We start from the raw sequence: 14,258 nt of genomic DNA on the forward strand, positions 1-14,258 counted from the left end.
CTTCCCTGATTGCCCCTTTTACCTCTCGATCATTTAGCTGTTCAATCAATTCTTTTACTGGCTTCTTGCTTCTAATATACTTAAAAATAAGTTTTTGCCTCCAATGCTGTCTTTTCAAGCTCTCTCTCTCTCTCTCTCTCTTTGCCTTCCTCATCAGCACTTTGCATTTGACTTGCCATTCCTTATACTATTTCCTATTATTTTCAGTCTGATCCTTCTTCCATTTTCTGAAGGATTTTCTTTTAGCTCTAATAGCTTCCTTCACCTCACTTTTTAACCATCCTGGTTGTCCTTTGGCTTTCCTTCCTCCTTTTTTAATACAAGGAATATATCTGGTCTGGGCTTCCAGGATGATATTTTCAAATAGCACCCATGCCTGATGTACATATTTGACCTTTCCAACTGCTCCTTTTTTTTCCACCATTCTTCTCATTTTATCATAGTCTCCTTTTTAAAAGTTAAATACTAATGTATTGGATTTCCTTTGTGTACTTACTACAGGGATTATATCAAGTCTGAACATGTTATGATCACTGTTATCAAGTGGCCCCAGCACCATTACCTCCTGCACCAGATCATGCACTCCACTAAGGACTAGGTCTTGAATTGTTCCCCCTCTTGTAGGTTCCTGAACCAGCTGCTCCATAAAGCAGTCCTTGATTTCATCAAGGAATGTATACTTTCCTAGCATGTCCTGATGTTATATTTACCCAGTCAATACTGGGGTAATTGAAATCACCCAATATTATTGTGTTCCCCAGTTTGTCCCCTCCCTAATTTCTGATAACATTTCTGCATCTCTCTGTTCATCCTGGCCCATTTCTGCATCTGTCTGTTCATCCTGGCCAGGTGGATGGTAATACAATCCTATCACTATCCCTTTCCCCTTTACACATGGAATTTCTATCCATCGGGATTCCAAGATGTGTTTTGTGTTCTGCAGAATTTTTAGTCTATTCCATTCAAGGCCCTTTCTAATGTATAATGCTAGCCCTCCATTAGTTCAATCCACCTACCACTATGATATAATTTGTACCCAGGTAAGACAGTGTCCTATTGGTTATCTTTCTACCACCAAGTCTCAGACATGCCTATTATATCTATCTTTTCATTTAGTGAAAGGGGGGTAGGAGGGATGGAAGGTGGGGCTGCTAAACTACTTGGGCATTTAGTTTGTCTGGTCAGGTTGGGGGGGGAGGTCGATCCTCTAGACCATGGGTTATCTAAGGTGAAATATCACACTTCACTTCAGATGACCCTCAAGGTGAGCTGTACACCACCTCAGCCTTAGTGTTACAGCATCTCCTCCGCACTTCTCTGTATTGGTGCAGTTTTAGTTAATTAACTGCATTTTCATAGATGTACATATATTGCAGGTGTTTATCTTTAAAGCAAGGCTTAGTGCAGCATTATCTTCTGCATGAAACTGTTCTGTGCATGGCACAGCCATAAAAATGCATGCAGCTGTTCTCTAACCACTTGCTTCCACCCAAATGGGTGTAGGGGGGGGGGCTGGAGGGGTATTTGTCACCATCCTCCCCTTTCTGGATGTCTTGGTCGGTGCTGCCATTCCCCTCAACATGAGCATTCTAAAACATTCTATCCCACAGTATATAAGGTGACTTTCATCAGTATCACCCTCCCTATACTATCTGCTCCACAGAAAGCTCTGTTGGGTAATTCAAAAACAACAAAAAATTCTCCATATGGGCTCTAGCTTTCTGCATCTGTCCCCATGTGCTAAAGTGTTCTTCTAGATGGGACAGCAGGGGAAGATTCCAGCCTAAGACACCAGTCCAAAATGTCCAACACGTCAGTGCTTGTGAGATGCTTCCTACCAGGATCTACGGCACTCTCCCTGCAATTAATTCGGTTGCAGCAGTTTGCAGAAATATAATTTGCCTGTTTATGCTGCCGTCCAATTCATCCCTGCGGTTGTTCCTGTGTACTCCAGCCCACAACGTCTCCATTAACACTGATGAACTAACTGTACGAAAGGGGGAGAAAGGGCACCCTGTTGTTCCCCTCATTTCCAAAAGGAGAAGCGATTTGATACACCGACTTTGGAAAGTCCTGAGGGTATCGACAACCCCTTCCTACTCAAATGAATATGACTAAGACGGCATGTTGCAACCTCGAGGAAGAAGTAAGTAGTAACCATTCAGCCCTCTGTCGGAAATGACATGGGGGCTCCCAGAATAAAGAGCTGATGTGTCCGTTTCGCTTAGAGGCATCTTTTGCGCACGATTTACCAAACGTCATTCTTTTCAAGAAAGAACCCACTGGCGTCCACCCCACCTTGGGTACATCGTCCCCATTGTGCTGGACCTCCAAACCTGAAAGCCTGATCTCAAGGCAGTCAGGTTTCACCAGTTTTTCCCTAAAAAAGTAACCGTCCTTAACAGTCCAGCAACCGGTCCACGACAGCTGGATACAAACAGTACCGCCGTCTGAAGATCCGTGCATTGGAGATCATTTTTCAGAATTATTGGGAATGCTAAACCCAATGGCAATAATCCCTCCCTGGGCACATGCAAGGAATTCTCTCAATATTGGGGGGTGCTCAAGCCCCCCACAGAGCCGGCTCCTATGGATCCGTCCAACTTTCAATCCCTGCAGATCGATATTCTTCTCATTGAGAAATGAACCAAGTCCTCGCAGTAACAGTACGTGACAGCTAAACCTGAGATGAAACTGCTACATTACCACCACCGCCGCCGTTAATAACAAAAAAAAAAAAAACACCACCATAATCCTAATTTTTACTGACTTTTCTGCACTCTGTTCCTTAAGATAAATAATTATTTTAAGTGTCACTGATTATACTAGTCTTATTTCCCCACCCAGTTCAAGTTGTCTTTGTGATTCAGGCTGACTTTTTTTTTTCTCTCGGATGGTTTTAAATGCCGTCTTGTGTCACACGCTACTTTCTAGAGAAAACTGTGCAGTCCTGGGTTCGTTTGTACTTTATTATTATTAGTTTTTATTTCACCTTCCTGTTCCTCATTCCTTTCAGGTCTAGTACCCGGTTCCCTCATACCTTGAGATGTAAGCGCAGTGTCCACCGGGCTACAGGTGGCCGCCTGCCACAGGCGCGTTAGAGCTGCTGCCCCCGATATCCGTCGCTATCACCGACCGATCCTACCCCGGGATGCACCGCGCTGACGAGCCCCAGATCGTTGCCCTGTCCGCCCGCATTCAGCGGCCGGCGGCACGCGCTGCCCGTATGCTTTAGCCCCGGCCGGGCGCGCTCTCGCGGACTCTCGCTGACACAGTGACAGGAAGCGCGCGCGCGCCGCTGCGCCGACACTTCCTACTTGGCAGCCGGCGCGCGAGCTTTCAGCTCAGCTGCAGGTGATCACGTTCTCCCTCCGTGCAGGCAGGCAGGCAGGCAGGCAACGCTGCTCCCGGAGCGCGCTCAAGCGTGTTGTCTTCCCAGGCTCTTTGGCATGTTTCCGTTTGCCTTTGCCGTGTTTTTACATCCCTCCCCCCAAATATGTCCAATGGAAGGCTTAAAGCCGGCTTTTAAGTACAAGGCGGAGGAGACTTTCATATGCACCTCTTTCCTGCTACTCTGGTGGAGGGCATTTACACGCGAAAATAAAAACGAATAAGGCTAAGGAAATCCCTTTGGATTCTGCAGTATGCAGCCCACTTTTCTAGCTTTCTAAGCTTCCCAGATACCAGCCCACTTCTCCCACTCGCCTTTGGAGCTCTCTCGCCCATGTCATCCCAGTCACCCTCTTTCCTGCTGGTTCACTCTCTGTTTGCAAAAGGAAAAATTAGTAAGCATCTTCCCTGCCTCCCACTGTCTCTTTTACTCTACCACCCTCCAATTCCCCCTTTCCTTCTCCCACACATCGGACTGCCAAAACCCTTTTCTGGTAGCTCTCTCACGCTCAAAATTCAGTCACCCCCTTGTACAAGCGTCTTGGGCTCACTTTCTAATGACAGCACCAATGCAGTTAAAGTGCTGTACTGACTATCTCTGCAGCTTCTTCAGCCCTTTCACTTCCAGCGTGTGGCATGAAAGTCCACAGGTAGAGGAAGGACAGGAGTAGGTATAGGGGCACAAAAATTGAATAGGACTTAATATACTGCCGTTCTGTGGCTACAATCAAAGTGGTTTACATATTATATAAAGGTACTTATTGTGTACTTGGTGCAATGGAGAATTAAGTGATTCTCAGGCCATTGCACTAACCATTAGGCCACTCCTCCAGTCCTAAGCATCATTCTTTGACTGCCTCCTATACTGCTAGCTGCCTGTGTTTGTGGTTCATAGTACTGGTACTAAGGAAGCTAATGGGGGAGGGAAATTACATGGCTGTTCACTTTGTCACTCAATTCCTTCCACCATATCTACCTACCTTTTGCTTCCCATTCCCTCCAGAACTAATTAAGTAGACATCTTTGCCTATTATTTAGACAACCTTGCCTATTATTCTGGACAGCTGTCATCACAATAATGTGTGCCATGGACATGTGTAGTAACATAGGAGACCCTTTTACTAAGCTGCGGCAGAAAGTGGTCTTAGTGAACCCTTCCACGGGTTCTTCCTGTGCACTAAGGCTGTTTTTACTGCAGCCATAAAACTGGCCTTTTTATATTTTTTGTATTAATGGCCATGCACTGTTGCCATTAGTGTACGGCCGTTAAAAAATTTTACCACATGAGCACTTTACACATCCATTTTGTAGGCAGACAGAGCGCATGCAGTATTCCTGTGCTAACCAGTTACCTCACAGTAACGTAGTTGTGCTGATTAGTGCAGGAATGCCCACCCTCTGCCCCTTGATACGCCCCCTCAAAAAATGTTAAAAGATTTTGTTTCGCTCATGCTAATGTGGCAATTACTACAGGATATTTTTAATTAAATGCATCTAAGGGTCTGACTCGGGTGTGCTGGTAAATTTTTAACAACAGGCTCTTTCTCTGGACGTAGCCAGCTCTGCAGTTGGAAGGGCCAGGGTTGGCCGGGTGGGGGGGAGCACCACTTGCCTCTCTCTCCTCCCTCCCTTCGTGCGGGCACAATAGGCATACCTTTGCTGGCAACCAATAAATGGACTGCCACCACTCCCAACGTCTTGCTCTGAGCAGCATGCTGAAACTTCTCACACATGCTGGAGAAGTCCCAGCCTGCTGCTCAGAGCTGGAAACAAGGAGCTGGGAGCAGCAGCAGTCTATTTACTTGGCTGGCAGGGCTCAGCATCCCCACCAGCAAAGTAAAAGAGAATTCAGCAGGGGGCCCAAGCCCACATTTTGGGAGCCAGTTGTTAAAGTAGCCATGGAGGGCCCTACTTTAACAACCGGCTCCCAAAATTCTTAAAAACTTAACAACCGGCTCTTGCGAGCCTGTGAGAGCCTGCTCCAGCACACCACTGGTCTGACTCAAAAACAGAGGAAAAAAGCCTCAAGAAGCCCCCAGCAAGTCTAAAGACCACAGGGGCTGGACTTCTTCATCATTGGCCAAAAAACCTCCGTATAAAAACCTCTCTCTTTAATTTCACAGGGTTTTATCTTATGTCTTTTTTATGTTTTTATCTTATTTTTTATTTTTTTGTCTTCTTTCTTTCAGTAAAACACTTTAATACCTTGAAATAAGCATCAGATATTACTTAGCTTTATCTGACGTTACAGCATACGGGGCAATTCAGCATACGGATCAGTTTTACATGCAGACCAAGACCAACGATGGCCGTCGTTTCGATGACCTGCCTCAGGGTACAATGGTCCGTGTTCCTGATCTAAAATAAAAAGAAACACCAAAACTTCCGTATCTTCCCAATGCTAGTCTATAGTGAGCAATAAAAACTGTAAACTCACCTCCGTAATGCTTGATTTTTAGAAAGACAAAAAATTAACTCAAAATGGCCGCTCTTTATGAGGAACACAGACCATTGTACCCTGAGGCAGGTCATCGAAACGACGGCCATCGTTGGTCTTGGTCTGCATGTAAAACTGATCCGTATGCTGAATTGACCCGTTTGCTGTAACGTCAGATAAAGCTAAGTAATATCTGATGCTTATTTCAATGTATTAAAGTTTTTTACTGAAAGAAAGAAGACAAAAAAATTAAAAAATTAAAAATAAGATAAAAACGTAAAAAAGACATAAGATAAAACCCTGTGAAATTAAAGAGAGAGGTTTTTATACGGAGGTTTTTTGGCCAATGATGAAGAAGTCCAGCCCCCTTGGTCTTTAGACTTGCTGGGGGCTTCTCAAGGCCTTTTTCCTCTGTTTTTGAGTCAGACCCTTAGATGCATTTCATTAAAAATCTCCTAAATTTTCTAGATGGTTATAGATGTGATTAGGAAGATTTCCTCTAATACATGCTATAGTTTTGAATTACTACAGGATGCCTGAGCATATCCCATGTTAGGAGTGGAGGAGTAGCCTAGTGGTTGGTGCAGTGGAGTTTGATTCTAGGGAACTGAGTTCAATTCCCACTGCAGCTCCTTGTGACTCTGGGCAAGTCACTTAACCCTCCATTGCCCCTGGTACAAAATAAGTGCCTGAATGTATGTAAACCGCTTTGAATGTAGTTGCAAAAACCACAGAAAGGCAGCATATCATGTCCCATTTCCTTTTCCCTTGGCACACATTAACACCCAGCACAGCTTAGTAAAAGCCCCCCTTAATAAACAACACCACATACAGACCAGCAGAGCCCATCTAGTCTACCCAATTAGGTAGGTAGACTTTTTAATTGCTGCTCTTCTGCTTGGAGAAGAGACAGCTGAGGGGAGATATCATAAAGGTCTATAAAATACTGAGTGGAATGGAACAGGTTGAGGTGAATCACTTGTTTACTCTTTCAAAAAATATTAGGACTAGGGGGGTACACAATGATGCTACTAAGTAATAAATTTAAAACAAACTGGTGAAAATATTTCTTCACTCAATGTGTAATTAAACTCTGGAATTCGCTGCCAGAGAATGTGGTAAAAGCAGGTAGCGTAGCAGGTTTAAAAAAGGTTTGGATAATTTCCTAAAAGTCCATATGTCATTATTAAGATGGACTTGGGAAAATCCACTGCTTATTTCTAGGATAAGCAGTATAAAATCTGTTTTACTGTTCTGGGATCTTGGCAGGAACTTATGACCTGGATTGACCACTGTTGGAAACAGGATACTGAGCTTGATGGTCCTTTGGTCTGTCCCAGTACAACAACACTTATGTTCTTATATTCTCAGAGAGGTTACTCCCCCATGTTATTTTTTTGCACTAAGAAAATCATTTGTTAGTGGAAATGCTCTATACTTTGATCCCATCCCTTTACTAAAAAGGGATCCCATGCCTTCTTGAATTCCTTCACTCTTTTTCACCACCCTTTCCATGAAATAAAATATATATTTTCTGATATTGCTTTCACATTTTCCTCTTTTTAGCTTTATTTCATGTTCTTTGGTTCTACAGTTTTCCTGTCTTTACGAAAGATTTGTTTGTTCATGACTTTGAAGTACTTAAACACCTCTTCCCCATATTGAGGTCTTCAAGTCTGTTCTCATATACCTTCTGGCACAGACTCCACACTACTACTACTACTACTACTATTTAGCATTTCTATAGCGCTACAAGGCATACGCAGCGCTGCACAAACATAGAAGAAAGACAGTCCCTGCTCAAAGAGCTTACAATCTAATAGACAAAAAATAAATAAAGTAAGCAAATCAAATCAATTAATGTGAACGGGAAGGAAGAGAGGAGGGTAGGTGGAGGCGAGTGGTTACAAGTGGTTACGAGTCAAAAGCAATGTTAAAGAGGTGGGCTTTCAGTCTAGATTTAAAGGTGGCCAAGGATGGGGCAAGACGTAGGGGCTCAGGAAGTTTATTCCAGGCGTAGGGTGCAGCGAGACAGAAGGCGCGAAGTCTGGAGTTGGCAGTAGTGGAGAAGGGAACAGATAAGAAGGATTTATCCATGGAGCAGAGTGCACGGGAAGGGGTGTAGGGATGGACGAGTGTGGATAGATACTGGGGAGCAGCAGAGTGAGTACATTTATAGGTTAGTAGAAGAAGTTTGAACAGGATGCGAAAACGGATAGGGAGCCAGTGAAGGGTCTTGAGGAGAGGGGTAGTATGAGTAAAGCGACCATTTTAGTCTCTCCTCTGAACTGCTTCAAGTCATTCCATATCCTTAGCAAGATACTGCCTCCAAAACTGAACACACTTCTCCATATGAGAGCTCATCAGTGACCCTTACAGGGGAATAATCACCTCCTTTCTGCTGGTTATGCCCCTCTCTTTGCAGTCTAGCATTCTTCTGGTTTTAGCCACTTCCTTGTCACAGTGTTTCACCACCTTGAGATTTTCAGACACTATAACTCTGAGGTGTCTTTCCTGGTTTTTTATATCAGCCTCTTGCCTCCTATCACATACAGTTCCTTAGGATTTCTGTACCTCAAGTGCATCTTTTTACACTTCTTTGCATTAAATCTTAACTTTCAAACATTTGACCGTTCTTCTAATTTTTGTAGATCACTTCTCATGCTGTCCACGTCCTCTGGGGCATCCAGTCTGTTGCAAATATTCATTTCATCTGCACAAAGGCAAACTTTTCCTTCTAACCCTTCAACAATGTCATTCACAAAGATATTTAACAGAATCAGCCCTAGGACACCATTGCTTAAATGCAGAGCTCCTGAAGTTCTTCCACCATGCATTTAGAAAGGCTCCGGGGGGGGGGGGGGATGGTTAAAAAGAGGAAGGGGAGATACTGGCCACGGGAGGGGGGTTATACAGGTGAAAGAGCGTTACTGGTCACCTGGAGGGGGGTTTGAGAGAGGGAAGAGGTGGGGTATGGCCTTGAGCTGCTCTTAGGGGTGGGGAGCACAACTGAAGGTTTGCCCAGGGCATCAGATACCCATGGGCTGGCCCTGCCCGTCTATTAGTTATGCAAGCTTCACTGCCTGCAGGACATTGCTCATCATTGAGCCTGCAAAATGGTGGTAAAATGTGGGATACAAATGCTACAATAATAATAATAATAATCTTTTAGCCCTTAAGTGTGCAGTGTAGCTAAGTCTCCCTGCTGCCTATAGCAGGAAACCTACTGTTTCTCCTCAGTTATACTTGAGATCATACCAGAGTCCTATTACTTCTTGGTGCTGGTTGACCTTGCCATCTCATCTTGGGAATCCACTGATCTGCTCTTCTGAATAAACTGGGACCAGCATATTATCACAAGAAAACAAAAATCTGGCAACGCAAAAATAATGAAAACCACCAACCTAAAAAGGCTCAAATAGTTTCCCAAAAAGTGGTATTCTTTTTTTGTTTCAAAAACTTAATCTACAATCACAAAAAAAAACCCATCTCTTTAATTACCAACAAATACACCCAGCTCCCAAAATACTCTAAAAGCATTCTCTCCAGCACGGAGAAATCCAAGATGGTTCAAACTACCAGTCACAATCCAATGACAACTTCAAAATGCCATTATCAACTCCACTCCAACTGGTTTCACCCTCCACGGACTTCTTCAGGAAGCACAACATTCATCATAAGGACGTTGCCATATTGCCTCAATTCCTGGGTTGTGACATTCTTTTAATGAATGTGGAATATTGAATGAGTTCAAGGAAGTGCAGGTATTCAGATTCATGGCCAGATGCACTAAACTTAACGAGCCATTAACGTGGGTTTTAAACTGGTTCTAGCGGGGGATCACATGATGCTCTGAACAGAGAGGACGTGATTCTGTGCTCTCTGAGGCCCCTGTTCATTTAAAACAACTATTAGCCCGCAAACCTGCAAGAAGAAGATTCAAAACAACCTTACCTGAAAGAGGAGACTATATGGAAAAGTATCTGGGCGCGCCAGCTACAAATATGGCTAGCAGAAGCGCTAAAAAAGAAAAAGACAAAGTGAAGGCGTTGAGCACTGTGGGAGAGGGCCCGTCGTAAAATGGAAGCGTGCAGTTCACAGAAGAACAACTAAGACAACTAACGGAGGCGGTTGGAGCAGCGCTGGTGCCGAAGTTCGAAAAACTAAGCAAACGGAGCGTGGAATTTGAAGCGCTGCTTACAGACACAATCAGAAGAACAACCGAACTAGAGGCAAGAGTATCTGCAGCGAAAGATGAGATCGGCCCCACCACGCGGCAAGTCAGCGCGCTGGAAGCTAAAGTAGAGGCACTAACGTCAAAGCTGGATGATATCGAAAACAGATCGCGGCGTGGCAATCTCAGGTTGGTGGGATTGCCCGAATCAGTCAGCGATCGGGTGCTTGCCTCTGTGTTGGAAACTTGGTTAGCAGCTGAACTCGCGCTGTCGGATCATGCAGGAAAAATCTGTCTAGAGAGAGCGCATCGAATAGGACGATTTCAAGATGGACGATGGACCCCTCGCACAGTAATTATCAAGGTGCATAACTACGTGCACAAAACAGAAATTCTACGAGGATACAGACTAAAATGAAATGAAGTACGCTATGATGGACATCAGATCAGAATATTCCAAGACTACTCAGCTGCACTGCAGGAGAAGAGGAAAAAATTTACACCTATATGTCAGCAACTTCATGACCACCATGTGCCATTCATGCTATTGTACCCGGCACTGTTGAAGGTTAAAATGGATGGAGCATGGAAGCAGTTTGAAAATGTTTCCACAGCACAACAATGTGTGCAGGAGATAATGGAGAACAGACAAAATCCTGAGCAAGAAGAGGGAGGCATCTGAAATCATTACCATAGAGTAGAAATGTTGGATTAAAAAGTTTATGGTAAGATGTTGTTAACATGTTTAATGTGAAAATTGCAAGGGAAACTGTTACTTGTAAGAGCGGGGGCCCGGAAGCACCGAAAACCCCTAGAGCCTATCCTTTTGTGATGGGCGGGGTACCAGGGGAGTCACAGGGAAGGGAAGAAGGGAGGGTGGAAGGGAGGGGGAAAGGGAGTAGATGGGGGGGAGTGGGAATAAAAGGGGTAGAGGGAGGGTTAATGGGAGGGACAGAGCCCCAGGAAATATGGGAAGCTCGAAGGCAGAGCTACTGGAAAGGAGAACATGCTGCTCGATATAATATGAGGAGGCATCAGGTGGTAACGGAAGCCCAAGGGGGGAGGCTGGGGCTCCCTAAGGGATGTCAGAACAGATCTAGCTGAAAGAAAGACTGCAGACTATGATTATAGTTAAAGGGACTAACACAGGGATACGAATAGCCTCCTGGAACGTGGGAGAGATCACGTCCCCGATAAAAAGAGCAAAGATATTAAATGCCATGAAGAGACAGGGGGTGGATATAGCCTGTCTACAGGAAACGCGCTTGCCACAGGGGGAGCAGGACAAACTTAAACGGCACTGGGTGGGAGAAATTTTTGGGTCTCCATCTAGTGGCAGAAGGGGAGGAATAGTAATTTTGATTCACAAAAACTTGGCGGCCAAAGCTAAAATGTTGTTCGCAGATACCGAGGGCCACTATGTGGGTATTAGCTTGAACCTGCAAGGACAGATGCGTACGTTAGTGGCAGTGTATGCGCCACAAACAGGTGGGAAAAAAGTTTATGCCCAATTGATGGCGGAGTGCCAGAGACATGGGAAAGACCCCTTAATAATTGCGGGAGACATGAATCAGGTATGGGATACCCAATTGGATAGGTCAAATCCTAGAGGCGTGAGAGGAACTGATGAGGTCACGTTGCTGGAGGAGTTCTGCGGTTCACTGGGTTTGGTGGACCCGTGGCGGCTTTTACATGAGGAGGAGCGAGATTACACGCACACGTCGCGGGCCCACCGAACCCAGTCAAGAATAGATTATATCTTGATGGCGCAGGTTTTACTCCCCCAGATTCACAAAGCGGAGATAGGCCCAGAAGGGGTATCCGATCATGCATTAATATGGGTGGATCTGGAGTCACAGCCGTACTACCAAGGGCCCAGGGGGTGGCGCTTCCCTGACTATTTATTTTCTTCACCCGAGTTCAAAGCCTTTCTGATAGACAAATGGGAAGACTTTGCAGTAAATAACAAACAGTATGTAGATAATCCTGGTCTGTTCTGGTCGACCGCAAAGGTGGTGATCAGGGGAGACCTGATAGCATATATGAGTCTTCGGAATCGGAAAATAGTGCAGAAAATTGTAGAATTAGAAAGACGGGTTAAGATGGTGAGGAGGCGGTACACCAGGAACCCCACGCAGGTATCTTTTGAAAATCTCATAAACGCTAGGACAGAGTTAAACAGCTTACTCCATGAACGAACCATGAGATCCATGGTGATGCGGAAATATGCTTTAAAGAGGTGTGGAGATAGACCTGGGGGGATGCTGGCGCACTTGGTAAAAGGAGCCCGTAAGCCACATTTTGTAACACGGCTCCGTGGGAGGTCGGGGGAGATTGCCACTCACCCAGCAGATATTGCGGAATTATTTAGGAGGCATTTTGAAGAGCTATATAAAGGGGAGCCCGAAGGGGATTGCAGAGAGAGAATTCGGGAGTATTTGTTGAGATCCAACTTGCCGAGACTCACTGATGTACAGATAAAGGTATTAGATTTGCCTTTAAAAGCTAAAGAGGTGGGGACAGCAATTCAGACATTAAAACTGCACTCGGCGCCCAGTCCGGACGGCTTTTCCAGTGAATTTTATAAGCTCTTAAGAACTCAAATAGTGGGGCCCCTAGTTAATCTTTATGAAGAGGCCACGGAAGACGGCAGATTTCCTAGATATACAAATGAGGCCCTGATCAGCTTAATACCAAAACCGGGACGAGACTTATTGGAACCAGCCTCATACAGACCCATTTCACTGATAAACGTAGATGTTAAGATCTTGTCGCGGGTGCTGGCGGAGCGTTTGGCGCCGATATTACCATCTATCGTGGGGGCTGAACAAGTAGGATTTGTACGTGGACGGCAATCTGTGATGAATGTGCGTCGGTTGGTTGCGGTCTTAATAGAAGCCCCTGCCAGGGCACCCTCGGGTCTGGTAATAAGCTTGGATGCGGAACGCGCCTTTGACAGGGTGCTCTGGCCTTTTATGTGGGAGACATTGAACTGGATTGGTCTGCAGGGATGGTATTTTCATGCTGTACAGATGCTTTATGCAGACCCAACGGCACGCTTGTTGGTAAATGGGGTAAGAACGCAAGAGTTTAAGATAGAAAGGGGTACGAGACAGGGTTGTCCGCTATCCCCCTTACTGTTCGTGTTCACCCTGGAACCCCTGATAAATGTGATAAGAGAACATCTGGATATAGTGGGAGTTGAGGTGGGCAATGAGTTTTTGAAAATCTTAGCGTATGCAGATGACTTGTTATTGGTAGTGGATGAGCCACGAGTATCGGTAAGGCATTTGATGATGGAACTGCAGAGCTACGGGGCACTATCGGGATTTCGATTAAATTATAGTAAGTCTCTGGCACTTCCTATATCAGAGTCCACAAAAATGCAGTGGAAGGGATCATTTCCGTTTCAGTGGGTGGCAGGACAAATAAAATATCTGGGAGTTATAATACCCATTCAGTTGGACACGATATACGAGAAAAATGTGGCCCCCCTGTTGGCAGAAACTGCACAGTTGCTGGGATTGTGGGGGTCCTGCCCCCTGTCTCTTGTGGGACGAATAGCATTGTATAATATGGTGGTGGTGCCCAAATGGCTTTATAAATTTCAACTGTTGCCATTATACTTGGGGGGACGGGAAGAGAGGAAATTGCAGGCTGTGCTCAGGCGATTCTTATGGAAAAATAGGCGTCCCCGGCTTGCTTAAGATATCATGTGTAAGCCAAAAACGCACGGGGGAATGGGATTGCTTAATCTGAGATACCTTACTATAGCGTGTGCCATGCGCCATGCTAGAGACTGGCTAGTGGGGCAGCCAACAGTTTACAAATGTGCGACTAGAGGCTTCCTTGCATCCCAGCATACATCTTAGCTGGCTATTACATACGACTGGAACAGGACCCAACAGCCGTCCACGGAGAAATCTGTTCGTTAACTCATTAAGGGCAATGTGGCGGTGGTTGTGCCGCAGGCACAGATTCTCAGCGAAGGTCACTCCATTTCTATCCCTAAACTTGAATCCGGACTTTCCAGCGGGAACTTTGCAGAAAGCCTTTGTAAGGTGGAGGCAACAGGGGATACATTATCTTTACCAACTCTTAAATGGAGAAGGACAGATAAAACCGTTTGAGGAGCTGCAGCAAGAAAATAGGTGGCCACAAACTGATTATTGCGCCTACTTGCAGGTACGACACTACACAGCATCTTTGGGAGCAGTAAATTTAAGTGAAGATGTGCAAGATGTCTTAGCCACAGCA

At 45.2% G+C, this 14,258-nt stretch overlaps 1 protein-coding gene across 1 annotated transcript in view; it reads right to left on the minus strand.

The window, feature by feature from the left end:
- The window catches only part of RNF144B (ring finger protein 144B), a 163,123-nt gene extending 159,748 nt beyond the window's left edge, over window positions 1-3,375 (minus strand). Inside the window, exon 1 of the mRNA XM_030211598.1 lies at window positions 3,041-3,375. The gene's annotated coding sequence lies outside the window, so the exon portion shown is untranslated. The remainder of the gene's footprint in view (window positions 1-3,040) is intronic.
- Between the last annotated feature and the right edge of the window lie 10,883 nt (window positions 3,376-14,258).

Source organism: Microcaecilia unicolor, chromosome 1, assembly GCF_901765095.1.
Source record: "Microcaecilia unicolor chromosome 1, aMicUni1.1, whole genome shotgun sequence".
In the NCBI taxonomy this organism is placed as follows: Eukaryota; Metazoa; Chordata; class Amphibia; order Gymnophiona; family Siphonopidae; genus Microcaecilia; species Microcaecilia unicolor.